The 23,603-nt window shown below is 42.4% G+C and overlaps 1 pseudogene; it reads right to left on the bottom strand.

Annotated features, from left to right (window-relative positions):
- LOC136454186 (subtilisin-like protease SBT5.4) overlaps positions 1-23,400 on the bottom strand; it is a 61,540-nt pseudogene extending 38,140 nt beyond the window's left edge.
- Between the last annotated feature and the right edge of the window lie 203 nt (positions 23,401-23,603).

Consider the following 23,603-nt stretch of genomic DNA (forward strand, 5'->3'; position numbering starts at 1 on the left):
GGATGTGAGGATGGAGTATATATATTTTAGACCTATAGAACTAATATATGTACATTTGGTTAAATAATATCTTCTATACTCCAGTTTTTAAAATGCAACAGCCCCCCACACCCATCATTGCTAAAGAGCCTATTTAAACCCTAAACTGTGAAACCAGAAATTCAATACTCCAAACTTGCAATTCATAGAATTCATTATCATTGCTAAAGCGTTTGTTTGTCTGGAAGACTGAAAATACATTCGGTGCACAAATGAATATTCAAAGCAGTCAATCCAAAATCTAGACAGAACCATTCATAAATTCACAATCCTCTTGTCTAACTTGCTTAGGAGCATGGTACAACCATCTGAGTTTGTCAATCAGGCAATGTAACATGCATATAACTATCATGTCCCATTGTTTCTGTACAAAGCACTACCGAGCATTTGAGGGATACAATTGCAAAGCCAGCTAACAGAGAAGTAGCTTATTTCTTAGCCACATCAACTAAGGGCCTAGGCCTTCAATGCTAACCGGTCTTGCCATGGAACCACCCTCTTACCTTCACTTGCAAGAGAGTTTCCTGTATCCCTACAAACTGATAATTTGACATCAGCTGTCATCATATCTTCGTCCACCCTGACCTGATCAAACTTTTTGACTTCTAGATGGCCAGCCTGTTGCCCCTGGCGATCATTCCCCACATCATTCTACAGACAAGAAAGCCCTTTTAATTGCCATAAAACACTTTTCTTGTACAGATTATGTTAATTCGTGAACTCCATCACTTTAGTATCAAATTCAACTTCTAGCAATAGAGATGAGATTTTGGTCCAAACATAACACTCACCATTTAACAAAAAGAAGACAGTATTGATCACTTTAGTGTAGTCATCATTGATAGAATCCCAAAATCATGAACAAAACATGCCCCATTTAGCAAATAAACTATAGAATTTTCCATTAATAGCAGATGCATTGCATTACCTATCAGAGATCATATTTACATCCTTTTCCTTCCATTGTTATGAAACATTGAACCACAGCCTCATTGGTCACTTTCTTCATTTCTTCTTTCTCTAGATAGCAAATAAGTCTATGACTCAAGTGCTGATCACCCATGCGATTAGACAAAGTTGTTTTGACAATCTTCATTCCCGAAAAGCATCTCTCAACTGTTGCAGTAGCGACAGGCAATACTAGCAAAGCAATGCACATAATAAGCTATTTTACTTTCTCTCATGATCAATAATTGCAAAGTGAGTATTTTATGTGCATTATGTGATTTAGTAAAATAGACTTTGCATCCCTGTAAAATTTTCATTTGAAATGTCACCTGGATTGCTTGGAGGATGAGTAACATTAAATAGATTTAGTTTGGCCATATAACTTGAATAATAACTCTTGTTCAGTGAGTTACCATTACCACTTACCACATGCCTAATTTACTTAAATGTATAGGCAATCATGGCATGGTATGTAGTGCATGTTGGTCATATGCCTGGGATTTATCGAACCTGGGAAGATTGCTATGCTCAAGTCAATCATTACCCTGGTAATTTGCACAAAAAGTACAACATAGAAGCTAAAGCTTTGAGGGCCTACTATAGTCATCCGGTGTACCTTGCAAACCATGGGCAACCGGCCTACTATGGTCCAATGAATGCAAACCATGGCCATCTGCTGGCACTGGAGATTGAAGAGAAGCCACCCACCGGAGATGTGAAGATTAGGAGGATTGCTCCTTGGTCTTGGAAAGATGTCATGCTTTATTTTTGGCTATGGTCATTGCTTTTCTTATTTGGAAGTTGATGTAGGCTTAGTTTCATAGAACAGTAGGTGGACTTTGTTGTATGTGGTCAATCAAACAATGAATTTGTTCTAGGTGAACATATACTATTATTTAACTTTGTTGTATGTGGACTTATTATTAGACTTTGCATTAAACATAGTATATATATATGATCATATGCTATTAGTAGTTGTCCACAGCCAAAACTAACCACGATCGTGTCACAGCCATGACTCATCGTCACCTATTACCTTGTCACCGAAGAACAGATCGGCAACAAGAAGCGGCTGATATCGCTGGGACAGGAGAGCCACATGATCCGGCAAATGGTGATGGTGCCAATCAGGATGGTGAGAATGAGCAACCATGGACCCCATCTGGCCTGCTTGATCTGGGTCAAAATGACCAAGATAGCCAGGTAACTTTGGTATCATGTGACTATGTAGCCACACATGCTAATCAATTGAGAGGGTCATAGCTTACTTGGTGTCTCTAGTAGGAGCCTCCGCCGACCAAGGAGCCAGAGGGTTCGGGTAGAAGGAAGGCCAGATCCAAGCAAGGCATGTCAAAGATTCCTGTTGGTAGGAATGCACACTGGCACATTACTAAGTACGATGAATTTGGGTATCCACTCTCACCACCTATAGCTTTGACCAAATACAAGACTATCATCGGGTTACTTGTTAGGGACTTCATCCTGATTAGGTACAGGAAGTGGATTGGGAAAGATGATGACCCATGGAGGGTTCCCAAAAGTGAGAAGGATTACATATGGGATATCAAGATCCTAGAGTATTTCACTTTCCCAACGAAGTATGATAGGGAGTTAGTCAAGAACAAAGCAAAAGAAATCATGGGGACATGCTTCAAGAATTTCAAGGGGACATTGTACAAGAATTTTGTCCTCCAAAATAAAGAGCCAGATTTTGATGATGGACAGTTTAGCAAGCAGAAGGATTTCTGGTAGGATTTCAAGGAATACAGGTTATCCGAGGAGTACTTAGAACTGAGCAAAAAGAATAAGGAGAACTCATAGAAAGCGACAAATCCTCATCATCTTGGCTCTCATGGCTACGTAAAAAAGATGCCAGAATTTGAAGCAGAACTTCAAAACATGGATCGCCTTGCTAGAATTTGAAGTAGAACTTCAAAAGATGCCAGAATTTGAAGGCGTTCAGATTGAGACCGCCGATTGGGAGCCCAGATCGGTAATATATTGTATGGGGAGGAATGTATGCCACGCAGAGGATGGGAGCTTTAGCTCCATAAATCAACCCATGAGCGAACTCATCAGAGAATCTCCCAGGTAACTGAGGAGGTGAGGCAAGGGACTCGCACTTCTAATAGGGAGAAAGACATGCTTACCCAAGCACTTGGAACCAAGGAGCACCCTGGTCGCACTAGAGGAACCGGTGTTGTTCCTTGGAAACTAGCATTCTCCCAAGAAACTAACACTTACCAGAGCCGCTCGAGGGGTAGAGTGGATCAGGAGGCAGAGTATTTGAGGCGACTAAAAGAGATGGAAGAAACAATGGATGCACGGATTAAGGCGACTATTGAAGCATGAGTCCAGCAAATTTTGCTATCCAAGGGGTCAGGAGTACCATAAAACCCTACTCCTACTACCTTTAGCCCACAGTTTAGGGGCCGCAGCAGCTGCGGATCGACCCTGCTCGGCAAAGAAGATGCGAATGTGCCTCATCCAGTGGACGGCATCACTGAACCCATCAATGTCAAGTTGTACATCCGTTAGGAATGGATAAAGTACAAGGTGGCGCTTAGCCAGGCCTGGCCTACGGAGATGGGACCATTAATGGCCGCCCAATTCCACAGGGGTACGCTCGTGTCACCATTGATAGAATACTTGATAAGAAGTATAACAATATACACATTGAGTACCCCATAGCAGAAGATAGGCCAAAACTTGGTCATAACAAGGGCTCTCAAGTGGCCTGGCGCAAGTGCTTCATTAAGCTTGACCACTAATTGTCCTCTGATGATGAGGATGATTGCGAGTCTTCGCTCACCCATGATGATCACTCACCATCTCCCAGTAGAGATCACTCCCCTCCTCATCCCTTGCCATCACCCCCGAGAAGATAGAGGTCTCCTTCTATTCCTCCTCGTTCGACTCCATCTTCATCAGCCCCGAGAAAAGAGACTCCTCCTCCTCCTCCATCTTCATCAACCCAGGGAAAACAGAATTCTCATCGTCATCATCCTCCTCCTCCTCCACCTCAGCCCAAAACAAGATCAAGGACATCCTTGCAGTCACAGAAAAGGTCCTTGGATTCGGTTACTAATGCTCCCAAAGTGGACCAATAAAAAAGAAAAAGGTCATTCAGTGGCAGCTTTACAAACTTGATGGAAGGAAAATTTACAACACACATCTCGAAGGAAGATTGTATTAGTTTCTTCAATCTCTGTGCCACACTGCCTCCATTTTTTGTTGAAGTCCGAATTTGAAAGGCAAACACAGAATCAGTACGCTACAACAAGAGCCGATGAAATACACAATGAAGATTTAAGAAAGATACATAAGTTCATCGAAGACAACCCTGAATTAACCAAGAAAGAGGTCGCGACCATCTATTATTATGTACAAGGGACGGCAACACTGGCAATGAAGTATGAAAGGGTCAATTTTTTGGTTCCCGATCACGAGTATAAAAATTTGACAACATATATGGGCCAGTTGCATGAATATTACATGGCTCAAACAACAGAGATGGAGGACTTTAGTTTTGAGGTTATTATTCATTCGCCACATGTTTTTAATTATCCTGAAGAAGAGAAATTCGATGTCGAGTGGGAGTGCTTGTTCCAGCTATACCAGAAACGCTCTCCCGATACACAAATGTTGACGTTGTGGACTATGTAAGTACCCTACGAGCATGATATTACAATTAACTGCTCTCTCGGAACACAAATTATTAACTTTTGAGCACTTCCCATGATTTTATGTAGGTATCTAGCAAAATTTTGCATTCTAAAAAGCAAATAGGATAACATAGGCTTCTTGGACCCCTTGCAAGTCAATGAGAAGACATGTCTAGGCCTCCATAGATGTGACATGGAAGACCTAAAATAGAGATTGATTATTGTTTTCGATGAATTCTAGATGAAGAACAAAACCCACATACTTCTAGCCTACAACTACGAGTATGTGTTCTCGACTTTTAATTTTATGCTTCTTTTTTCGTTAAGATTATTCGATAATTAGGATTCTATGATTGCAGCCACCATTTCATCTTCATTTGTGTTAATCTTGCCAAAAATATGATCGAGGTGTGGGACTCAAAGAAAAAAACATTTTATCATCTAGATGCACTGGTGGCAGTGCTGAATTAGTAACTGATCCTAATAACATATTATTTTCTAATCACACATACCGCTTTCTAACATTTCTCCTTTTAATGTTGCTCAGAGTCCGAAGAAGACATATCGATGGGACGCAGGTCCCATTCAAGGTTGTCGAAATAGAGGGGAAGTACTAAAACAGCCGGTAGGAAACAATGAATGCGGGTTCTATGTAATGTGGGCAATGCTTCGCTACATCAGCGGACAATTGGAAGAAGCCGATAAGTTGGTGTGTATAATCCCTATTTCATTTATGTCTGTTAATCATTCAACAAAATGATTTATTGATTTCTCTTTGGATATCATCTTTTTTGAATGACAACGCAAGAAATATAACCACGAAAGGCTGTTAGACAAGGAGATCGTCGCGCTGCAATCGGAGCTGGCAAAATTCATCTTAGCCGAGGTATTGAAAAAAGATGGAGTATTTTCCATTGCACAATCCATGAAGTTCAAGGACCAGTATGGCCCAGAGTGGCTCACCAGATTATTGTAAGAAGTCTGAGAAGCATTGCACAATCTGTGAAGTCTGAGAACATTTCTTTTTTATTTTGAGGGATCGAGATCTTGATAAGAATATTTGAATTGTAACCGTAACATTTGTAATGTTTAATATTGATGGACCTATCGTGTAAGTAGCGTATATAAGTCGAAACTCGATTCCACAAAAAAATATAAATTAAAATAAATTATAAAACAATAAAATGCGAACGTGACATCACTGCCGGTCAGTAGAAAACCAGCAGTGTTGTCGTAAACATCACTGCCGATTAGCAACAAACCGGCAGTGATGGCACTGCCGGCTGGAGCCACAAATCGGCAGCGTTGGCTTAGCCATCACTGCCGGTTCTTACCATAAACCGGCAGTGATGTTTACAACAACACTATCGGTTCAAACACAAACCGACAGTGTTGGTGGAAATAAACTCTACCGGGTGGTCTTATGAACTGGCAGTGTTGGTGGAACTGAACTCTATCGGCTGTGTAAAGAATCGGCAGTGAAGTTGAAGAACACTGCCTGTTTATAAGAACCGACAGTGATAGCTTACCCTCATCACTACCAGTATGGTTGTGCCGGTTCAAAATCCGACAGTGATGGGGTATTTTTGAACCAATAGTGAAGTGCAATTCTGACATAGTGAGTGTCTAGCTAGGTGGTGAACCAGTGCAGTTCAATTAATGGACATCACACGACTCTAACATTTGGTATGGCAGGCACGACTCTCGCGTCACCTATGTTGATTCATGTATTAAATTGCTACTTTAATTTGTTCGTGTAGATTTGTTCTTTTATTTTCTTTAAGGAACAGGAGGGGTTTGAGCCTCTACTATAGTTATATTAAGATTACACACAATTGTAGCATTGGTCCCTCATTGCAAATGATTGACGAAGCTGATGGAGGAGAGGTAAGATTACACCTGGAATAATAGCCCACATTGTAGCCTTGGTCCCTCATGAATCATGATACTAGACAGGAGCAGCAATGGAACCTTTCGTACAAACCTACAAAAACATGAAGAAAATTACCAAAGTCATGACAAAAAATTCGATGAGACACACATGAACATATTCAATGCTAGTAGTATTTGGGTTCACCACAAAATTCCAGGGACTACAGAATGAACAAAGTATGAATCTATTAAAGCAGAGAAATATCAGCACACATAAACAAAGATATTAGTAGCTTTACAATGGTAGCTCTTAGAGTCCCAAGTTACGAATTCATTGGTCTGTTGGCACAGATAAGCAAAACAAGCCCAGTCAACAATCATGTGAAACCAACTTCCATGTCAGAGAAACCTATATTCATGATACTCAACCAATTTAGAGGTGGGGAATAAAATTGTCCTATAAACCAATCGATATGACTTTTGGAGAGAATTCCTAAGCATACTACAGGACAACAACAAGTGGAACCAAGCTGCCAGGTCAGCATATAATAGTATCGTAACAAATCACAAAAAATAGATTTCAACATGTTTTAGCATAGATCACAAGAGACAAAAATTTTCCTATGAAAGGACAATGACAAAAAAGAGGTGTGTGTTGGCACAAATCACAAATCACAAATGAGTTGCTAGACAACAAAGAATTTATATACTACTACAACAAAGATACTTTTTATAATAGGTTACACGGCCCAAAAGCCTACCAATATGTGTGTCCTAATTTTATGAAACATCTTTTTTTCTATAGGAGTATAATAATCGGCTCTATATTTTTTCTTTTTGTAGATACATATTTACTGCAACTATATGGTAGCACTTGGCAATGGAATTAGTCAATGGCGTATGGGCCACATGAATAAAAATCGTAGACCAAAGAAGCAGGGCTACAGAATGCATGGGAGACATAATCCAGTAACTTGAACATGAAAAAAATACTGAAAAGGATTCAACTTTGAGTCAAGAAATAGAATTGTACAACTGCTACATGTATAGGTGTCGTGCGCAACAGATAGAATTGTACAACTGCTACATGTATATTTGGTAAGACCAGGTGGCATTAAATTATATATGAACTACTAAGTTGTAAGATAATTAATTGTCTTTTGACATGCCTTGGTTGTTCAAGGAATTTGAAAATTAACATTGAAAGTTGTTACAAAATTGCTTCAAACATTGTAAGTGCCAATTATACTCATGAGGTAATTAAATTTTCAAACATTGCATATGCTCAGAACTACAATTACAGTGCTCAATACTTTCAATTTATATTATTGCTAATTACAATTATTTAACTTAATATTTTTTGTTTTGTTTTCATAAACAGGGGATATTAACATGGACAAAGCACTATTGCTGTACATTGGCCAATGACTTGCAATGATTTGTATTGGCCAATGACTTACAATGAACCAGAGTATATGCACTCACAAATGCTTCGAATTCGGGCCTAAAAGCAGTCATCTCATAGATGCAGCAGCTGGAGAATGGACATTGCAGGAGTTTAGCCAAGATGACAGACACCCAATGTTGAGAAGAATAGAAAATTGATGTATACAGTCCTACCAAGGGACCATATAGAATGTTAGTAAAAAGTTCAGGGCACATGTAACTTGGAGTTTCCACAACCTTCAAAAGTGGCACATAATGACAATCAGAAGCAACATAGACAAATTTTTCTATACTATGACAAAGACATATAGCTTAAATGTGTTGGCACAATTCACAAATAACATTTTTTCTATGAAAGGACGACAAAAATTTGGTGTGGGCTTGCACAAATCATAATAAACAAAGCAAAAGGTGTGTTAGCACAAATCACAAGAAACAATTTTTTCTATGAAAGGACAAGGTCAAAAAATTGGTGTGGGCTTGCACAAATCAGAATTAACAAACTACAATTTATCCAATACAAACACAGAGACAAATACTGAAATATATCGACACAAATCACAAGTAACATTTTTTTCTATAAGAAGACAAGGACAAAAATGTGGTGTGTGCTAGCATAAATCACAATAAACAGAGGACAAAAGTGTGTTAGCACAAATCACAACAAACAATTTTTTCTATGAAAGGACAAGGACAAAAATTTGGTGTGGGCTAGCACAAATCACAATAAACAAAGAAAAAGTTGTGTTAGCACAAATCACAACAAACAATTTTTTAATGAAAGGACAAGACCAAAAATGTGGTTTGTGATGACACAAATCACAATAAACAAAGAACAAATATCTAAATTGCAAATGGTCTAAACATTATGCGCAATGATAAAGAATTGTGAGAGCCAAGATCAGGAGCTTAGCGGTGCATAGTTTACCAAATGGTGGTGGTTGGGCTAATAAGGATCAAGAGCTTATAGTGTGATAATGGAGAAGGGATCACACTTGCTTTGGTTTCAGCTTGAACTTCTTGTCTCCAATAGTGAACATAATGTCAGGCATGGACCCAAAGACTGGCGCAGACCATGGTTGATTCTCCCATGGGACTAGATAGACACTCGTAGAGCTGTCATAATGAAAAGTTAAGCAGAGTAGAGTACTAAGTGGTACAAAAACGCCCTGCACTATTAAGCACGCCTGATTAATGTTGTTCAGGATGAGCTCCTGTGTCTTGTTCTGGGCAAGTTGGTTCTGCATCCATACAACAACCATCTCATAGGCATTGCACATTGGATCATAGCCCATGCATCTCATAGGTGAATAGGAAGGAGAATGTGAAGCTTAAGTCATAGCCCCTTTTGATGCCCCAGAAGGTGAGCTCCAGATTAAAAGCGGCTATGAAAATGGTAGCATGCAGAACCACTATGCATGTTGACAAAATACACAGCTTCAAACATTTATACATAAAAACACGAATTAAAAGTTAAATAGGCAATTAGTGTATACTTGCAGAATTTCATCTATGTTGACACAAATACAATTAACAAATGAAGGCATAATCATTTGTACATGAAACAATATGACATCTAATACGATATAGAAATTTCAATTCATAGATGAGAAAATTGCACATCTGAATTAGTGCAAATATTGCTAATTGAAAATGCAATAATATTGCATATACATGCGATTAGGCAAGTCTGATCATACACATTGTAAGGTAAACTCAGTACCACTACAATAACAGAACAAGCAACCATGAAAAACAAAAAAACTAGTGTTCACTATGTATATTGTTGATGATAATAAAAAAATAGTCTGACATTCTTGTTATGAGCTTGTTCCTCTTCTCCCTAATACCTCTTACATTCTTATATTGAGCATGAAGTAGAATTAGTGCACACACATACACGGACACACACACATTGATCGAAAAATCACAATTAACAATTCTTTCTATATCAGACAATGACAAAATTGCAATATGTAGTTCAAAGCAATCCATACAGCGATCATCCCACATAAATTTTACAGTGTAGAGATAACCATGTGACCTCGCTTGGTGTTGCTATTATAGGTACACAGATTCAATGGGCGAGGTTCTAGAGGCGCAGAGGCCTGATGTCAAAACCATCTGCCTACCATCCAGTGTAACAAAAAACAGCAAGAGATCATAAATTTTTTAAATAGACTTCATCTAGCATAGGCTGAGTTTTGAAGGTTACAAGAGATCAAATGCAAAACTTTAGTCTTCTATAGCAAAAAATTAATAGTACTGGGAATAGAACAAACCAACTGCCTCCTACTCACCAAAATTAGTTTGTGTGAGAGAAACATTTAATTTCTTTCTGTGGTTATGTCCCATGGAGTGGACTACAGAAACACAGGACATCTCTGGTTGCATTGCAGGTACAAAGAGGATTAGGGAAGAGTGGGGAACAAAAATCTGAGAGCATCATTGTAGCTCCTTTAGAAGAGTTCATGTGGCGTCAGGGTCAGGAACAAAGGAAGTCGCCAGAAAAAATCGGTGGTACACCACAAGCTGGATGAAATCGCCCCTCTTCTAATCCTGCTGGACTAGGATGAGCAGACCAAGGAAAATACCCGACCCATAGAACAAATCGAACATCAGGAAAGGGGATCGACTATAGGAATATGAAGAACACAGGTACAACAAGGAAGAATGGGGGACAAATCACAAATCAGATAGGCTTAATGGACCTCTATTGAGAGAGCTCCTTTGGCGTTGGGGTTAGGAACAGGGGAGCTTGCCGGTACAATCGTCGGCCCACAACGACAAGAAGAAATCACCTTCTGGTTTCTGCTCAATCTGTTGGAAATGGCATGCGGACCGAATAAAATACAAAATTAATGGTTGGAATGAAAGCACGAACCATGGACTCCTATAAATATACCACCAGATAATATATTTTCGGGTGTACCTGCTCTTCAGTCGAACTATTAGCACATGCATCTAGGATTTTTTTTCAGGAGGAACAATAGCCTATATGCACTAGGAATGAAAACTTTAATAAATTAAATTTGTGGACAAATGAACTACTTGCACAGAAGAAATATCGTAAATGTCTTTGAAATTACCTGCAACCATCTTCACATACTTCATGTTATAAAAATCACCAAACTGAAGTGTTGCAACCTGCAAGGTAGCTACATATATCAGAAAGAATCCAACACTAGCTTGATCCGTCAAAAACATACCAATGCAGAAGTGTGAGGCTTGTTACTAGTGTAACATATCATAATTCCCAAACAATGGGCAAAAAGAAAATATTTTCCGATACACCAATTAAAATCAATCAATTATAGGTGTCATTTACCTCTGTTAGACATTGAAGTGTAAGATTATGATAAGTAGCCATAGGGAAGAACTTCAATAATGTCTCTAGCTAAATAAAAAATAAGAAAAAAGGATAAGGCCCAGCGTTTCCAGTGACACAGCACACATTCAGTCACTCACAAAGTTCAACTATCATCAACTGTAACACCCTAAAATTTACTTCTTTTGAAATATAGCTAAAAAGATTTAATTTTGAATTTTTGTGCTCATAAAACATAGGAAATAATTTTTTTTATTAAATTAAAAATTACCATAAGGTGTAGCAACACTATTTTGCATACATGCTGGTGCATTTGTTTCTTTGTACTGATAGGTTTTGGTTCAAAGTTCAAACCAATTCAAATAGTTTTTGAAAATGGATTTGAAATAAGCTTTGAAAAAAAGATCCTTCCCTTCTCTCAATCTAGCCCGGCCTGCTCTGCTCTCCCTCTCCCACGGCCCATTCCAGCAGATGGCCCAGCACCGCCCGTTTGGCCTTCTTTCCCGTCGTGCCTCCGCTCTCTCCCACGGCGGCCCAACAGGTCGGCCCAGCCAAGTAGCGCGCCCACGCCGTTCTCCTCTTCCCAAATGTCACTGATAGGCGGACCCCACTAGTTAGCACTGTCTTCTTCCTCTCGTGACTGCGTTGGACACGACCACCATCTCTGACTCCGCCGTTGTATGCCTCCTCCTTGCCATGTAGCCCAAGGCTCCCGCCCCCATAAATAGCAGCCACCGACCTCGCCGCTCTTCCTATTCTGTTTTGAGCAACAGCACCTCGCCGAGACGCCACGCACCGAACCCTAGCTTCTGCCGCCGCACGCCATGCCGCCGATTTGCCATGTCACAGCCATGGTAAGCCTCTTGCCGAGTTTCACCAAGCGCCATAGAAGGTTCCAGTTCCGTTTTCCCTCTTTTCCTTCCTCTCTCTTGCTCGTTGTCTGCCACCAGATTTTGTAGAGCCCCACCATCCGCCGTCCTGAGCCTCTGCTCGTCTTTGCTTGCTCGCTGCCATCTCTGAACCCATAGTTGAGATCGTAGTCATCTCCTCTTCCTCCTTGTGTACTTGACTTGGCTAATTAAGCTCGGAATCGGTAGAATGATGAACGCCGGCAAGGTCCCCTGCTTATTCTGGCCATGCGCCGCCGCCCCGCTCACTATCGACGACGTCTTCTAATCCTGGCCGCTCAGATTTAATTCGACGGTAGAGATTGCGTGGTACCCCTTCACTACGATTCTTTCAAAAGAACCCCTGTCTTTTCCAAATTTTGAACCCGTCATCCCTGTAGTTTTTCTAAAGAGCCCCTGTCTTTCTTCAAAATAGTATCCACAGTCCCTGGTTTGATTTAAAATCCGGTTTTATTTATTTTAAATTCAAAAATCAAGTTCCATCTATTTACAAAATTGCCATTATCTTCATTAGGCCATATCTTCTCTATTTTAACTCCGATTTGACCCGTTCAAGTTGCGTTAGATTTGTAACGACATAAAATACACATTGGTATCAATGTTTTCCATGTCAAGAGCTCTAGAATTTTATGGTTTAATGCCTAACTTGAATAATGATTATATAATTGGATTTTTCTAATTAAAAGTAACTTAGCTTTTCACCTTGGTCAATTATATGATTAGTTCTACCTTGTTTTTCTAAATCAAGTATAATTTGACTTAACTCAATTAAGGTATTTCTTTGAAGTATCTTATACATGTTTTATATAGCTAAAATAAATAAAGCCTATAGTTTCTTTTTAAAAGTAAATCTATCGGTAGATGTATCTTTTTTACCGTCGCTCCGATTAGCGTGCTTTTTGCGTATGTGTGTTCGTAGTAACGTGTAGAACATCTTTAAAACCTTTTAGTTACTATTTCATATGTTTGGTGTACTGTTCTAATATAGATGTAATTTTATGCTATGCATGTATGTGTATGGATGTTTGTGTGGTGTTCTATGATTACGTCCAGTCGGTGAGCTATACGTGGTGAATCAAGAAGCAGATCTTTGAAGTTTTGAACTAGAAGAAGATCAGAGTTTAAAGCAAGTATAGCATGAGATCTTTCTTGTTATCCTATACATCTTTAATCATTTAATTAATGCTGCATGTGTCTACCTTGACTACCACTAAGGATATCCTAGTCTTTTGTACTTGTACCTTGATACCTTTGAGTTATTGCATTGGGTAGCTTTGCTAGTGCTCAACTAAAGCCATGATCTTATAACTTGACGCAATAAGCGTTTAAAAGATGCTTTTTAGCAATATAGAACAAGGGGGCTAGAGCATTGGGTTATTTTTATGGTGCTCTAGATTCCTCTCCCTAAGGACTTGTCTGTAAGTGATCATCCAAGACTTATAGTACAGCTGTGAGGGCTACATGGCTCTGGCTTGAGCTCGGTATGAGGACCTTTTCTAGCTTGTTAGTGGTTATTAGTGTAAGAATAGCTGGACGAATCGGGTATAGGACAGCCTTTGTCTCCTTGTGTATAGGCTGCGTGTCATTATGCCATCGGGAAGGGGGGTTCCTACATCTATTGCCGAGTGAATCTAATGGCCATAACTTGTTAGACACACCTTTGAAAGGCTTCATAGTGAACCCTGCCGACCTTCCTTGGAAGTGGGTCAAGAGATTAGCTACCTCAGGCAAAAGGGTAAATCATGACTCACAGTGAAAGTGTACAATCTCTACAGAGTGTAAAACTGGTATATCAGTCATGCTCACGGTCACAAGCGGCATTGGAACATTTAAGGAATAGATGATGAACACTAATAATAATGATGATGAAGATGCTCACTAATGATTACTGTTTATGCTATTCATTATTCATGTTTACCTGATCATGTGTTTATGGGCTTATGATAACTTTGTTGCCACCCTATTGCTAAAATCATGACTCAATAAAATCTAATCACAGTTAAACCAGTGTCAACCTTTTGAGCCTCATGAACCCCATGTTATATTTGTTGAGTACGACATGTACTTATGCTTGCTTTATTTTTCACATATTTGGAAAAATCCCGTATGGGTACCGGATTGCTAGAGTTTGGAGAAATTAGACTTGTGATCAACCAGTCAGTTGTACATGTGGAATTGGAGTCTTCACCCAAAGATCAGAGTTGTCTTTCCATTGTTTGCTATCTAAGGTTATATTCTTTATACTAGGTATGTTATATATTGAGCATTGTCTATTGATATTACCCTTAATTATAGCTATATATGAGAATTGACTTCCTAGGCTCACATATGGTGTGTATCTGGTTTTGTTCTTAAAACCGGGTGCTACATCAACATACCATAAGGGTTGTGGAACCTAGATACACCATAAGGGCTCTAGGCTCCTGCTTTAGTTCTTACACCACCTATAGAAGTTCAATAATCATGTGTAGTTCCTGATTGCTTGCTGGACAAAGCAATCATTTCTATGTCTAGAATGTAGGGAGCCAATCATGTAGAATAGACAACAAATTCAAGTCACAAAAGAACAAGTGCAGCCGCATCCCCATATCATGATAACAGGATCAAAACTTTATTAGTAATTAAGTAGTACGTAATAGATAAATCACTGCATGCACAGCCAGACCTATAGACCGAGAACAACTCAGATGACCCTAGCAACAAAAGCAAGCACCATTTGCTGACCACCACTATGGAGATTACAATTGAAACACTACCAGCTCAATCTACCTTCTTGAACATAATCTGAATCAAATAACCTGACACCTATATATTATTCAAAGATAATGACACACATAATTCAAGTGCAATAGAATAGAATCATAAGAAGAACAAGAATTTAAGAAAAACAATGGAATGCAAACTTAAAACCGAATAGGCTCCATCACAAGAAGAAATTAAAGAAACTTTGCACCAAGTTAAAATTTTAAGTAAATGCTGATAAGAAAACTTCACGCCCTGAGGAACTCACCCAAGAGCACACGCATATTGCACAACACATGAACAGAACACACACGAGAGCCCAACTCTAAGCACTATAGCAGTAACAACTGCTGGCCGAGAACTATATATAATTAACATTGGACTTACATCTCTCTTTTCCTTTTCCACAAAAGAGAAAGCATGCAAGCATTCTGAATTTTGGGCAGATTTCTTCGATGTTGAAAATTAAAATTCTGCAAAGAGCATGTACATTTTAGCACTCCTGTAATTACTTTATTTGCTCTCTTCTTAATTGGATGGCAGGGCTCCTGCCATTGCATTCCAAAAAACATACAAATCAATTCTTTTCTTGATCAAGATCCTAGTTTGAGCACTACACATTAACGTACCAGAATGGAAAAATAAGCACAAAAGTTCTAAACTGTACAATTTGGCTAAATTTCTTATTCAGTTCAGTTCACCTTTTTACAGCAAGCAACAACTATGAGTAGTAGCAGTTCCTCCCCCACATCTTTATCTCTACTACAAGGGACCAATCAAAACTATACTAGGTCTCCCAAAAAAAAAGTCCCCCACTGAGAGACTACAACCATTGTGCACCAACGAAATTGTACCCAGGATTACCGTATCATTAAAATCTATAGCTCATATTCCTTTCTCACAGGCTTCAACTTGATCCGATGGCCAACATTATTTGGATCTCCCCCACCCAGGCTTCAACGCACGCCTCACACATCCCGCAGGCTATGGTAAAATGGAAACCAATGGAAGTCAATCAAGGCAAATATGAAAGTCAATCAAGGCAAATAGGAATAAGGGATCTGTGACTCCGATCAAGGCAATTTCTAGAATTGTCATTATAATGGAAAAACCCACGCCGAGCCTGGCCCCATCTGACGCGCCCCTTCCAAAACTCTTCGTATCGTTCTGGTATTGCGTCAATAAGGAATGGCGACAAACCTACCAACATACCCACTTGCATGTTTTCGAACACGTCGGACCTGGTTTGGTGACCCCACGCCCCGACCGAGTTTACAAAATAAACAAACCGACTTGACACGTGATTATGAAAATAAAAGGCCATTATGAAATAGAACACGCAAGCCAGAGACAATTAGTTTTGTTCTAATTTTTAGATATATTGCTTTTGCTATGCACCTAAATATACATTATGTCTATATACATAGTAAAAACTACTTCCTCCATTTCAAATTATAAGTCGCTTTGATTTTTGTGGTACATCCATTTTGTTATGCATCTAGATATAATAATATGTCTAGATATAACAAAAAAAGTAAAAGCGACTTATAATGTAAAATGGAGGGAGTATGTATCTAGAAAAGCTTGAACGACTTATAATTTAAAACAGATGGAGTACTTAAAACTTACTTGATAAATCAGTTGATTATGCCAAGAAGAAATGCTTTTTTTCTTTTGTCCAATAATTTTCATTAGTTAGCTTTCTAATACCCGAAAATCATCTGAAGAAAGAAAAACAGGATGGGAGAGAGGAAGAAATCGAGGAACAACCAGATAAATATCCATCGCGGTTGCGCACATATATTTACGACTATATCTACTATTTAATTTTAAAAAAGATCAAATACAATTTTTTCTTTCATTTATCAAAAGTGAATTATAGAGTTACTTTAAGAAGCTATATCTACTTTAAGAAGCTTGGTACGTCATCTTTGATTATTTGGGATGAAGTTTGCATAAAGTGGCCATGAAGATCTCCAAGACATGTTTAAGGACTTAGGCATATTGTAAATTATATGGTTAATACGAGAAATAACTTTATTATGCCTTGTTACGTGTAAGTGTTTCCCGGATTGTATATACATGGTCATATACAATTGTGTGAAAGTTGAACTCTGGAAAAAAATCGTTGTTTGGTTGTTTCCATGTATATCCCTAAATGAAGTCATAGCGTTAGCACGGGCACTGTACTAGTCTGTATAGAGTGAGGGAGATGCAACAATCAGGCTCCCAAACAAATTGAACATCAGGTACAACCTGGAAGGTGGGGATCACAAATCAGATAGCCTCATCACTGGATACTATATCTGTAACATCAAATTCAATGAGCTATAACTCACAAGCACATCTATTTAAGATACTTCCATATCATGAGAAGTACAGTATTTATTTTTTAGAAGAAAAAACTCACAGGTTGCTATATATCTAGCTTCCTACAAGAATAACTCGAGCTTCAGACAATCATGTGCTAATTCAGAAGCTTGCTTCTCAAAGTACCGTAAAATTCTCACAAGGGGTAGTACTAGTAAGCTAGCTAGCAGGAAATCGTGTACTAATAAGCTATTTAGCCAACCATGCATATTCATACAAGCAACTTCAAAATGCAATCTATTTAGCTTCCTACAAGCCATAACTATTATCGATTGAATAATTGTACAGAGCAGATAATTACACGTGGATTTAAAAAGGCTACCTGACCTAGGCGCAGTGTAGTTTATCTTCATGCAAATCTAACATGACATAATTGAAGATGACGAGGGCTCAATTGAGGTTTGAGGACAGAAATAGAGATATAAAGAGGAATGCTGGAAACTAGTATGAGGCTATACGCAAGTAGTACAGGGTAAAACCAAAAATGCTTCTTCAATGACATTGTTGCGGGAGGGGCCGAGCTCAATTTGGCATGATGGTTAGTGGCTACTGCAGCTTAAGCAAATAATGTGCATCGATCAATTGGGATTTACAAGCAAGCAAACCGTGGTGACACTGACATAGACACAAACACACAAGAGAAACGTGATCGCCGGAGAGTTGCCCCGCTGCCTGAAAACAGAGAATCTGATTTCAGATATACCAACAAGGATGCCCGTTCCTAGGTTCTATTGGTTGCCCAAACACAAAGAAACAGAAAGGCCAAAAGCAGTGTATATGTCGTCCATCTGTCCTACTAAAAACAGCAAGCAGAGTCTGCTACTGCTGCTGCATCTCATTAGGTTGGAGTTGCAAAAGAGGAGGAGAGTTCAAATCAATCAGTGATTGGTGGATGCAGCTAACAAATAGTAGGTTCCTATTCTAGGTTAAGCACTGTCATTGTTTCAGACATCCCGGAGCACAAGGTGCGTCTCACAAAGCCCGACATGTCGACGGCGGAGCAGGTACAGGAGGGCGTCGCCTGCCTCCCGGCGCGGCTGGAAGCCACGCTAGACACCGACGCGCCGTCGCTAGACCTCAGGGAACAGATGAGGAACAGAGATCTACACAACAACAGCTAAATAGAGCAACAAACTTCATATCAAGGGAGCAAAGCGGCGAACGCAGGTACCTCCAGACCTCTAGCAATGGCAGACGAGGAGCGACCAACCGATTCGGTGAGGGGGAGGCCACACACAGAGACGGGGCGGCGAGGTCACCTCTCGAATCGACGCGACGCCGACACAAACAAGGGGAGCAAGCGCCGAACACACAAGTACCTCCCGAGCTCTGGCAATAGCAGACGATACCGAGCAACAGAATCGGTGAGGAGGAGGCGACGCGCAGAGATGGGGCGCGGCGGAGTGGCGAGGTCGCCTCTTGAATCGCCTCTCTAGGCAGGAGAGCGTCAGAGGGGAGAAGATGATGGGGAAATGAGACAGCTAGAAACGGCCAGATGCGATTCTCGATTTAAAACAGTAACACTCAGAGTGGGCCCGGCAAATCAGCGTCACTAAGGCAAATGAGCGTGACCAGACGTCGATTCTTCATCTAGCGGACAAAAAATTCGTGTGCCAATAAACCAAAAAACACATGGATGGAGTATAGCATTTCTGTAGTACTATCAGTACTGAACTATAGGTGTTTTAATTATATGTGTTTGGGCACATGGATGTTATCGGATTCACCTTAATCCACATGTGTTGGGATGACGATCCACCCCAACACATGTGAATTGATACGAATCCGACTACGTCCAAACGAGCCTTAACGTATATATTTTCATGCTTATATATTACGGAGCACGTACTTGGTAGACTCAAGGTAGTCGAAGAGGCCGACGCAGTCGTTAGCGGAGCAGTGAGCTGCCGGGAGGACATGCGCGTCGGCGGTGACCTGCCAATCCCTGGGGTCGTTGCAGAGGACCATACCGACGCCGCCGGCCTGCTGCACCACAAACCCCTTCTCCACCGTGTCGCTGCCGTCGTCCCGTCTTGGCTCTACGTCGCAGACGACGATCTTGCCCTTCACGTCGGCAGGATTCAGCGAGCCGCGCGTGCAGTACGCCGCCCCGCTCACGATTGGATACGACTGCCCAATGGGCAGCGTACTGTCTGTGAGGCCTTGTCCCTGTCAGATCAATTGCATGCATATTGTCACAATGCTAAATGCTAATAATCCTAACCGTACCATGCCGTACGTACCTCGATGCCGGGGCCTAGGAAGTTGACGTAAGACGGGAAGTCCCTATCCGTGGTGCTCGCACCGACCGTGAAGATCCACGGGGCAACGTTGGTCACCGTGCGCCGCTTCGGGCCGTCGTTGCCGGCGGAGCAGACGACGGTGACCCCGCGCTGGACCGCGTACAAGGCGCCGACCACGATGAGGTCGTCGAGGTAGTCCAAGGGCGCACCGCCTAGGGAGAGGGAGAGCACGTGCACGCCGTCCGCCACCGAGGATGTCGCCCTCGGAGCAGCCGACGGCCTTGTAGCACGCCTGCCACGCGCGCGCTCGGCGACCCGCCCGCCGCCGTGCCCGTGCCGTGGCCTAGCACGCTGACGCCCTGCACGAACGAGCCGCCCGCGGTGGACAGCACGTGCGTGCCGTGCCCCACGTAGTCCCACGGCGACGACAGGTCCATCTGGCTCGCGTTCCGGCTTGCGCCCGACGCCCAGATGCCGTTGCCGAAGAACCTCGCGCCGATCAGCTTCCTGCATACGCACGGTACGACTCGGAGCGGTCAAATTTTCTTTCACACGTACACGTGCACGCACACGCACACGCATAAACTTACCCACGCAACTCGTTGTCTCATGATATAGATAGTCACCCCATTTGAATGTTCTAGGTCTATTTGTGACCCATTTCTCTCCTCTCCTGCTCCCCACTCACGTGGTGCGCGCTAGGTGGAGGCGTGGGCACGAGCACAGCGGTACAGCGCGACCCTAGCCTCACGTGCGGTGCTGCTAGCCTTCCTCGACCCTCTCCTTGGCCTCACGCTCCATGGTGGAGGCACATGCGCAAAGATACAGCCTCATGCAGTAGCAACAGCGGCCATTGTAGAGCACCTTCCTCGAGCCTCGTGATAGATAAATACATTTCATTTTGATCTGTGTTCCTTGATGAACATGGATTCCCTTTAATTTCTCTCTTTTTTTCTTGAACACTTGTGACTGAGTTTTATATTTGAAAAGTTCATGTTGAACTTAGCGCAGTTTAAGCTAATTTTCTTCTATAGTGCCTAGACTGGTATATGGGCACGTTGGGCTACCGTGCCCATAGTGCCGGCACCGCACGACTACGATATCATAATTAGGGATGAAAACAGATCGGATACGGACGAATATCACCGATATTACATTTGTTTTCATATCTCTGTCTAGATTCGGATTCGAATACGGATAGTGTCAACTACGTCGGATATGATACGATTGGATATTGACATCATAAATATGCGATTTGAGTATTCGGATACAGATACGGTATCGGATGTTGGATATCCGGACTTGGATACGGACAGATCTCAACCCCTCTAAACGGATTCGGTTTCGAATACGATCGGAAAATATCCGTACCGTTTTCATCCCTAATCATAATGTTGTGCGGGGTAAGAGGTCGGTACGGTGTGCCTGCACACGGAATAGCACGAATAAGAATGAGACGTAGAGTGCGTTTGGTTTCCTGGCTTAGTTGTAGCTGGGTTAGGATTGTAGCATGGCTAGGCTAAATTTGGTTCCAGCAAGCCAACATGGGATGTTTGGTTATATGTAATGTCTAAGCATGACTAGCTCTACAGCGTTTTGGTTGCCTGATTTGTTTTAATAGTCATTGGGTAAGTTTACCCCCGTTGGGGAATTTCGTCGAACAGGTGGCAAGCGCTTCCGCCTGCCTGCCTTCCTTCCGGCTGATTCGAGTTTTCTGCGTGATTCGCTTGCCTGCATGCCTTCTGGCTGCCTGCTGCTACTCGCGCACGTTCCGCACCAACCGGAGGAGCAAGCTCGCAGGATGAACTCGAGACCCTGCATCAGGCTTGCATTGCAACATTGGTCGCCATACCAAGATCCAAACCCAACAATGGCGTACCAGTGCGCGGCGGAGGAGCAACCTGCTGTACCAGTGCGCGGCGTAGATGGCAGCAGACGCCTTCGACCGCGCCAACTTCTACCTGGAGCAGATCACGCAGCTGGCATCGCTGGACGCGCCGCACACGCTGCAGCGGCTCGCCGCCGTCTTCGCCGACGCGCTGGCGCGGAAGCTGCTCAACCTGGTGCCCGGCCTATCCCGGGCGCTGCTGTCCACGGGGGGCAACTCCGCGGAGGCGCACCTGGTGCCCGCCGCGCGGCGCCACCTCTTCGACGTGCTGCCGTTCATGAAGCTGTAGTCCGTCTGTCTTGGCGTCCGCGCCCTCAAATGTTTCTTCCTTCCTTTGGCGGCGGGTGGACAGGGAGCAGGGGAGGAGGACGAGCTCTCGGCATGCTGGTGTCGTCGTCCAAGTCCAACCCCTTCCATCTGTGCTCGCCTTCCTCTCTGGCGCTTAGCCCATGCTCTCCTTCGTCTCCGCGGCACCTCCACCTCCACCTCCGGCACCGAGGAGCTCCGCGGCGCTTCCACCTCCACCTCTGGCACCGAGGGGCTCGCGCGGTGCTCCCGTGCTGGCCGGTGAGTCTCCGGCGGGAGTTGCAGTGGAGTGGTGGCCAGCGGAAATTAGCAGGGCGGCGCCGTCGGCCTCGACTTCCTCGCTTCTGTCACGCGCTCACGGGAGGTGACCCGAACGCTCCATGGAGGCTGGCTCGGGCCTGGCTCCAGCCACCCATTCGGGCGTTCAATCCTGGCCAGGCTAAAGGGTTACGGATAGTCGGTCCGAGGCTAGGAATTGACCATCCAACCGATCATACACAGTGTCTAATAATGCTAGTGTGGTGCTGCCTATTACCTATCTATATATAGCCCCTGGTCTGATAAAAATCAAAGTATCGGATACCTTACCTATTGCACAGAAAGGTTGTGTCGTTGCCTTTGTCGCAAGTGCCACGCCAACGCGACAGAAGGCTCGCCGTAGTGGCTCGCTTCGGATCGCTGAATCTGAACTCAAATTGGTTAAAAAATATTGTTCTGAGGGAAAAATACTGTTTTTGTTGAAAAAAAGAAGTTGAACAAGTCGGATATGGGGTAAGTCGAACAAGTCCACTAGTATCGTTTTGAAGACTTATGGATTCTAGCCACACGCCTTCAATTCGTTCGTGCATGCAACCGACACACATTATATATCACAATGGAGTATTAGTATTCCCTTCGTTACAAATTATAAGACATTTTGTCTTTCTGTAAGCATTGTTTTTACTATATGTATATAGACATAGTTTATATCTAAATGTATAGTAAAAATTATGTATCTAAAAAAAATTAAAATATCTTATAATTTAAAATAAAGCGTAGTATATATATTACTAGTATATAATAAGTACTACAATGTAGTAGGTGTATATATAGGTCTCGTTCGGCTTATCCTATATTCGGCTTATTCGACTTCTTTTTTTAGCTGAAACAGTGTTTTTTCTTTCACAACAATTCAACCAGAACAGTATTTTTCAGATAGTTTCGGCTAAAATTCTATCAGCCGAACGGGACCTTCCAATTATCTGTGTCGATGCAGCCGATGATGGTGTCGGCACCAAGGTTGGCAGACGACCACGCGGAGGTTATCTGGCCGTTGCTGGCGAGTCCCAGAAAACCCCACGAATGCGTGGTGTGGAGCTGGATCAGCCTGTCCGGGATCACGGCCACCACGCCGCGCAGCTCTGAATTGAAGAACCACCACCAAAGCAAAAGAAACGCGTGCATGATTAGTGCAAGCAATGCATCCGATATTTCCATCTCTAAGACGGTAGCAGTAGTACTATTACGTACGTCGGAGGGGCGTCACGAAGCCCTCGTCGATGTGCAGCGCGACCCCGCGGATGGCGCGCAGGTTGTACAGTATCCTGAAGCTGCAGTTCAATTCGTACAACAGCAGCAGCCAATAAGCACGCACTTCCTTTCGCATTCGGTTAATCCACACACGACGCGTTAAAAGAATGTAATTCTATTGAACTGGCTTCCGTCCGCCCGGACGCTTCGGTTGGTGAGGCGTGACGGCTGCCCAAATAACCCCCTCCTATCTGCTGGTCACCATAGTTTCTAAAAAAAATCGCAGCAGAGCTTGGCCACGCACCACTCCACCTGCGCAGCTTGCGGTGGCCGGCCGAG

This window comes from Miscanthus floridulus, chromosome 5 (assembly GCF_019320115.1).
Source record: "Miscanthus floridulus cultivar M001 chromosome 5, ASM1932011v1, whole genome shotgun sequence".
NCBI classification, from domain to species: Eukaryota; Viridiplantae; Streptophyta; class Magnoliopsida; order Poales; family Poaceae; genus Miscanthus; species Miscanthus floridulus.